General features: G+C 33.6%; 1 long non-coding RNA gene across 1 annotated transcript; it reads left to right on the top strand.

The window, feature by feature from the left end:
• The first annotated feature begins 7,289 nt into the window (after positions 1-7,289).
• Positions 7,290-8,233, top strand: LOC147480668 (uncharacterized). Its single transcript, XR_015206449.1, has 2 exons — positions 7,290-7,475; positions 7,936-8,233. It is a non-coding gene; the product is annotated as an uncharacterized LOC147480668 (long non-coding RNA).
• Positions 8,234-8,443: the final 210 nt, after the last annotated feature.

Below are 8,443 nucleotides of genomic sequence, written 5' to 3'. Positions count from 1 at the left end.
TTTGGGAACTTGGCTCTAGTCGGGGCTTTGTTGGGCTTCGCGGGGATTGAGTGTGAATTCCTAATATTTCAGATTCTTGTTTTTGGCAGCCTTCACTAGCCAACGCGTCAAGACTTCTAGATTTATCCGATTTGAGCATCGAAATTTGTCGCTTCTTCATATGTGGGCTCGTCCGACCGGTTCTGCGTTTTTTTTGGAAACTTCGGCTTCATCGGTCGAGTGGGAAACTCCAAATGTTCTCAGATTCCTCAGACTTTGATGCATGTTTTATCACTATCTTCATTTTAATTGCGAAACCTCCAAAAGTACGAAAATATAATTATTACATGATTATTAAACACATAATCGACCAAAATGCTATGTCCCTCGGGGTTTAATATTACAGTTTTAGGTGCTTATCATATTCTTCCACTTGTATAAAAATGTAAAATTATATATACGTGGCCAAATTTCTTTATTTTTTTTTTTGGTAAAGTGCAAAATTTCTTTTCAGAATTTGTAAAAATCTTGAAAAGATCATCAAAATTTATTTCAAAATTTCATGGTTATGTTATTTTTCATTTCCTGTTTTTGTTTCTCTTTCAATAGAATATATGTACATTATTTATTTTTGGCAAAGTAGCCTAACTATTTGTAAATGATATCAATAACTTGATATTGTTGTCGGAGTTCGAACCCTAGACCTTTGGTATTGTCCCTTGCTTATGGGAAATTATTTTATGTTATAACTTAGGAAATATTCTTAGTCGTAAAATAGTACGAGTATGTCAACTTTGACCTTTTATTATATCTAATGTGATGCTCCATTGCGCTTGTCTTTGGCCGTGTATCTAAAATTGTACCTTTATTCTTCTAATTTTCAAGCAGTGGCTCTTCGTACGGCCACAACATCATTTTCCCGCAATGTACAAACTTTCTTAACTTGGAAATAAAATGGTGTAAGATCTATTAGGTAACGAATGGTTGGCATGGAGAAGTGAATGTTTGTCCGTCTACTGAAAGAAATCCTTTGAATTGACATTGTCATCATAAATTTATAGGGCAACAACGCATTTTACACTCTCACAATTGTGCAGAGATTATGGTCTAAGCCAAAAGGCTACTTGAAGCTTAATTTAGGATTAAGAATGATAAAAGTAATTATGTTGATCAAAGAATGTCAACATTATAGTTAACCAACAATTTGTCGCAACAAGACAACGTCTTTCGGACAGACTTTGAATGACAGATGAACGGAGACTTGGAGGGGTAGGGCAACTCTTTCTATTGAGCTATCATTTTAGAACATACACCATGCAACTTAGTTAAATTCATCATATGGTGCCACGTGGATGATTCTAGACTTGTAATGCAAATACAGTTCGTGAACACACGGTACATTGCTATGCAAACACGACTGTGTGCATAAACCCATCTTCCGCCAAACAATTAGGTGTTGCCTCGTGCATAACGGCAGTGTTTTAATTATATTACATAACATCAAATAGAATGACTTAAAATATACTTCCCATACCCTAAAATTTGACAAATGTCTTTCATTATTTTGGGCTAAATTAGATTGTGCCGACTAATTGGGGTCGTAATTACTATACCCTTTATTTATTTATTATTATTTTATTTTGATTTATTTTTTAAAATTGAATCAAGTGGAAATTTTATTGATAATGAGTGACAAGCATGCAACAAGTTGCGCTGCCAACTCGTTCTGAATGACAAATCCTATTATCATAAATGCAAACTCGTTAGAACTCATTGTCTATAACTTTATGTAGTCTCTTAAGAAGCTCAACAGATTGTTGTGCTAAGAAACCGAAAGTGTCAAAACTGAATGAAATAAAACATTGTTTTTTTAAAAAAAAATTAAGCTAGGGTTAGGCAAACCCCCACCTGTATTGATTCAACTATTTCGTACATATATTTGGCCACTTGCATCATCATTTACAATACATTGCAGTCTATGATCTAGTGGAGGGACAAATTGTACAACAAAATTAGCTGCATCATGATAAGAAGCTAAATAGTCCGCAGCTCGGTTCACTTCTGTATAAACATGAGAGAAATAAAACATTGTTGGTTAGCCCTACAAACCTCCTCATGTTTCTCAATCTTCCCTACAACTGCTCTATTAGTTGCTTCTCCCATCTCAAAAGACTCTATTCCCAAACCCTCCCAGCAAAGATGCTCAAGTTACATCAACACACGCATGCTTCCCATCATACCAACTGTATATCAAGAGATCCGTAGGCTGAAATGCCGATATGCCCTTCATTCGGATAAGTGAGAAAATTGATGGGAGCCACTTTCTTCACATGTACCCCGCCCCCTCCAAAATGCATCACATACAAAGTCTCTGACATTATCATGTCAATATTTGAAACCTGGAAAATGTGATCTATAATGTAGGGTCGCGGTATTGGCACCCCCATAAATGGGACTAGCACCCCTTTGACCAATTCAACGGTACTAGCACTCCTCCATTAAATACACAAAAAACACTAATAACAAGCACCTGCCGTGGGATCACACAATCCACAGCATCGGGATGCCGCGAGATCCCATATCCCACAGAAGGTGGCTACCATGGGTCTTTTAAATTTTTTTTTTTTAATAGCTACCATAAAAAAAAAAGTTAGTTGCCACGAGATGATTTTGTTTACTAAAATGGAGTCTTTGCTTGTGTTCATTATCAAAACTCTTCTTCATTAATTTGATCACAAAATTTTCTTATAACATATGAAAATATTTGCCGCGAGATAGCAAAATTATGACTCAATTATATACTTTTTTTGTCATGGTTTAGGTGTTGTTCTTGGAGTGTATAAAGAAATTTTAAAAAAGAAAATGAGGTATCCATATGTCGTGTATGTTCAATACGCAAAATTTGAAGTGAAAAAAAATAAAAACCACAAAATAAATATGCTGTGGTAACTGTCTGCCGTGGGATATGCGATCTTGCGGCAACCCGATGTCATAGATTGTGCGATCTCGCAGCAGTCGCCTGCCGTGGGATATGAGATCTCGCGGTAACTGCCTGCCGTAAAACTATGGGCATGTGGGATGTAAAAGGACATATAAGGAATAATCATTATTATTTTACTTTTTGTCAAAGGGATGCTAGTCCCATTTATCGAGGTGCCAATACTGCGCCCCATAATGTATTACATGGTCCCCAAAAGCATCCAATCATCGTTTTTTGCATATAAAGCATAAACCACCATCAGAGTATATGAGGATCATAAGACGGAAACGTTACTCCACCTATGACATATGTTGTCCAAGTCTACTTTTTTTTTAATGGTTTAAATTAATATTCAAGCATTTTTTTTTTTTTTTTTGAAAAATGCTTATGGGCGAGACCTAGTTTATTTATATATCTATTACAATTATTTTTTAGGTTTTTTTTATAGATTTTATTTGATATCCAAAATAAATCATACAAAACATTAAGAAACATTTGATTATATTATTATTATTATTATTATTATTATTATTATTATATTTTTCTTCGATATTGATTACCGTTAGACTTAGATAAGTATAATCTGTAAGTCCATATCTAGTTGGCACTTGAAAAAAGTTATAATTTATATGAAGAGTCTGGCTCCATCTGTCCACTTTAGCAACCTGGTAAACTCCGTTGGTTTCTCAGTTTTCTTTTCATTTTTTTAGCATTTGCATTTGAAAACCCCACCGTATCAAAAAGACCTAGAAGGAAGAAAATTCAAAGATGAAAAGATGGTTCATGGTTGCTAGTGAATAAATAAATGCATAACTTTAATTATTTTTTCCAGCAATATTGATTTTTGAGACCGGTTCCTCTATAACCGAGTAAAAAGATTGATTTCAGTACCACACACACATTTCTATAACTGAGTACAAAGATTGATTTCTGTACCACACACACATTTCATATCTCGGCACACACACACATCTCGAGATAACACGGTTACAGAGATGATTTCTGTACCCGGTTGTAGAGATCTCGAGTCTTTGATTTTTTCACTCTTCTTTAAGCAGTCATACAAGCTATACTAGTTTAGTACAAACCACAGTTCAAAACAGCGAAGGACTAATGCCCAAGGTGTGTATTTTGCCGGTAGAAGCAAATTATAAAGTAATTCATGGCAATTGTAGTGATCATATAACCTTGTAATTCATGTCAAGTGTAGTAATTAGATTAACTATATTTGACGCAAAAGTGTTTCATTTGCTACGACTGTGTAATGAAACTAGCACTAATGAGGGCCTAAACTGAAGCAAAAAAAAAAAAAAAAAAAAAAAATCAAACTTTTGAAGAGCGTACTGAACATTATGGTTGGGGACTTGGGGCTGGGATTTCTATGGAGGGAGATGAAGAATTTGAGGCACATAGAAGGAGAACAATGGGGAGTTAGGACTGTTAGATGAAGATGAAAATAAGATTTAAGCAGAGGAAAATGAAGTTTGGGATCAGAAAGAACTGATGAAGAACTGAAGAAGGAGACTAACAAGTTTCAGGTCTGGACTCGGGAGGTTTGTTCATGAAAGTAACAGAGTTTGTTTTTGTTGGTAAAGAGTAAGTAATAGAGTTAACTGAGTTATTAGAATGGACAGATGGCATAAAATGGTATAGAGACACCACTAACAGAGTTAACCGAGTTATTAGAATAGACAGATGGCATAAAATGGGCAACAGTTACAGAGATACCACTAAGGGCATCTCTAATAGAGAGTGGAAAAATCCACCTCCACATAGGCTCCACATAGGCGCCATTAGGATTATACACTCTAGAGAAATCCCAAATACATAAAGTGTATATTTACTATTTGTGGCTATTCCAATGGTAGGTGGAGGCAAATGTGTAAAAATAGATAGCAACGGACTTAAACTGTTACAGCCCATTCAAAATAATATAAAATAACGGATTTGGTCCGTCGCAAAAGCTTAAAACAAATAGTGGTCCACTTTCAAACGTCATTCAAAGCAACGTCCGTGTTTTTAAGTTTAATATATCATCGGAGCGACGGACTTAGACCGTCATAAACAGAAAAATAAAGCTTCAAACGTGTGTTGAAGTGGACGTCCGAAGTTTTTAAATTAAACAGACGTTATTTTAAGCCGACGTCCGGACTTTTTATTAACTAATAATGGCGAGGGAATTTCCCACCCTCTCTATTAGTTAATACACTATTACCTACGGTATAGCACCTCCATTGGAGAGAGTTTTTTGATATTTGAGGTGTAAAATTTCCACTCTATACGGTTTACACCCCCATTGGAGATGCCCTAACAGAGTTAACCGAGTTATTAGAATGGACAGATGGCATAAAATGGGAAAAACAGAGATACCATCTCTATACCCGGTTATAGAGGAGCCGGACTCTTATATAAAGAAAAAGTGGAATATTTCAGTCGGCACCTAAGTGCCACATGACCATCCGACCATTTTCTTGTATCATAGAGCGCTAGTATGGATTTCCTAATTGGATCACTTGGCTTTTCTTTGCTTTTGCTATATATGATGTTCTGTGACTGTGGAATAAGGGTATCAGCATATGACGCGCGTATTCCGTGCAGTCCAATTTGTTAGCAGTAGATGTTTGCAACTTGGAATATGCCTACTGGACTACTGGTTAATGTTGTGGGCCCAACAGAGTTGTTTTTGTTCACATGCAATGATTAGCGGGTGATGTTGCCAAAGAAAAAGATATACAACTAACAAGGCGCATGTGGTTGTTTCTATGGCACTTTCCATCAAAACCTCTGTAGTTTTGTTTGAAGCTTTTGGACCGTGCTTCCTTTGGATATATGGGATTTAACGAGGAAACATATCTTTATGGTTACCGGTCAAAATATGTTTACTCATCAAAAATATTCAGATTTTGGATTTAATCTCTATAGTTGATACATACTCGGCATAAAAACCCTTTTATTATTTACTAACTCATAAAAACTCCTTATATTTCTAAAATACTCAAACTGACTAAAATATCCCTCACACATAAAACCCTAGATCTCAAATTTATTTTCTCTCTTTTTTCTTGCCACAATCGAAATTCTTCCTATCTCACTTTCTCTCATTCTTTTATTTTTTTCAAATACGAAATTCTTTTTTTCTTTCTCTCAATCAATTTCTCTTAAAATTTGTTGTTCTCCAACCAAACAAATTAGATTTGAGAAACAATATCAATATTTGAAAATTTTGTTTCTTCCACTCAAAATCGGATCTGAGAATTACATACTTTTTCAATTCAAAGATGAAATCTCTTTGAATATTTTGAATATGAAAGTCAAATTTGTTTCAATTCTAAAATTAAAATTTTTTGGGCTGTTGTTTATTTAATTTCAAATAATTTTGCATAAGTTATGATCGATCTGTTTTCTCTATGAAAATTTAATTTTTCATAGGTCAAGTTACTGTGTAAATATAAGTTTTCATAGCTCTAGTGACTATGTAAATATAGTTTTACATATATATGACTATGTAAAAATACATTTACATATATTTTGTCAGGTGTCGAAAAATTTTCAATTCCAAAAGTTACTATGTAAATTTAAGTTTTCATAGCTCCAATAACTATATAAATATAGTTTTACATATATATGACTATGTAAAAATACATTTACATATATTATGTCAGATTGACACCGAAAAGTTACTATGTAAATTTAAGTTTTTATCGCTCCAATGACTATGCAAATATAGTTTTACATATATATGACTATGTAAAAATACATTTACATATAGTCGGGAAATTTTCAATCACAAAAGGGTGAAAAAGGAAATAAAATAAAATGGGAAATAAAAACAGACCAGATTTTATTTCTTTTTTGGAAAACAGGGAAGTTATTTAACAAGACCTAAATAATAGGGAGGTTATGTGATATGGGTCGATGGGAGGGAGTTTATACTCAACCGAGTTAGAACAAAAGGGCTGAGCCTCATTTCTTACTAAAATATTGGGGATATATATTGTTAAATACCGCTATATATTATTATTTATCAAAAATATCGGTAAAAGGCCAAATTATATATAAAAAATATCAAATATATTGGCAATATAAAAAGATGGGATATGTATCACCTTGAAAAAGGTTCAATATTCAATACTGATACATAAAAATTATCCATATCGGCAGGGGGGACCAACAGGAGGGCTAATAGGGGTTGTAGCCCCCTCCCAAATTTCCTTAAAAAAAAAAAAAGTATATATACTAATATATTAAGTCAAAGTTGAAAGTTAGGCAAAAAAAAAAAAAAAAAAAAAAAGGTTGACTAAAGGAAACCGAAACAAGGGCAAACAAAAACAGACTCAAAACCCCGGCTCCCTTTCTTTAACAGGGGAAACAAGGGCAAACAAAAAATGAAAAACAGACTCAAAACTCCAACTCCTTTTCTTGTTTCTTCTCTCTCTCATTGAGGCATTGATCTCTCACGCACCATTGTACCAACCTTATGATTTTTCATCTCTCTCATTAGGTATTGAACATTGAGGTTAGTTTAATTATAAGTTTTATTATTAGTAAGGGTTAAATTTATATTCTTATGATTTTATTGAATAGAAAAAAAATTGCTTTGTGGAATTGTGGATTATGGATAACCTTACAACATCATAACACTACTGTCTACTACATGTCTACACTATTACACCATTACACTACGCATCTAGTTATTTATACTTGTATGATTTCGTGTTTGTTTATTACATTAGAACTCGAACTCGAAAAATAAATTAAAAAAAAACAAATGATTTTATGTAAGTCAATCCTTTTTCTTTGAAGTGTATGTATAGAACCAATTTATTAATAATGATATACTATCTTAGGTTACCATATCTACAATCTCCGAGTTATGTCAAGGATTAGTTGAAACAAAAAAGGTCCAAACACTATTTTTTGATTGATAGATTGATTCGTTTTTATCTTAACACTTCCTGTTTCCACGACAAATACAGAACGAGCATTTTCATCTATAAAAATCGTCAAAATATGGCTTCGTAACAAGATGGGGGATGTGTTTCTTGCCGATTGTATGACTGTCTATATTGAACGAGAGTTTGTTGAAGAAGTCGATTTGGATGGGATAGTAGATGAATTTATTAAGAAGCCACGCAAGACAAAATTTCTCAAGTATGATATTTTGTACTTTGTTTAAATGTCTTTGTTATATATAGTTGTCTAGGTTTGTAGTGATGACACTCACTCTTTTGTCCATTTTGAGTATTATAATGAAAATAACGACTCTTTTGCTTATAATATTAGTTAAATATGATCTCAAATAGATATTCGTGTAGTTTTATTTGACACAAATAGTGGCGAAGCCAGGGGCCAGGGTACGCCCTGGCTCACCCTCAACTTTCCGAAAAATAAAATATATATATGGTATCAGTCGAACCAAAAAAAAAAAAAAACAAACAAACAAAAGAAAAAGAAAAAAAAACTCTAGAAACCCAAACAAAAGAA

Source organism: Coptis chinensis, chromosome 8, assembly GCF_015680905.1.
Source record: "Coptis chinensis isolate HL-2020 chromosome 8, ASM1568090v1, whole genome shotgun sequence".
Classification (NCBI taxonomy): Eukaryota; Viridiplantae; Streptophyta; class Magnoliopsida; order Ranunculales; family Ranunculaceae; genus Coptis; species Coptis chinensis.
Note: the sequence above shows the minus strand (reverse complement) of the source record. Positions and strands in the feature narration are given on the sequence as shown.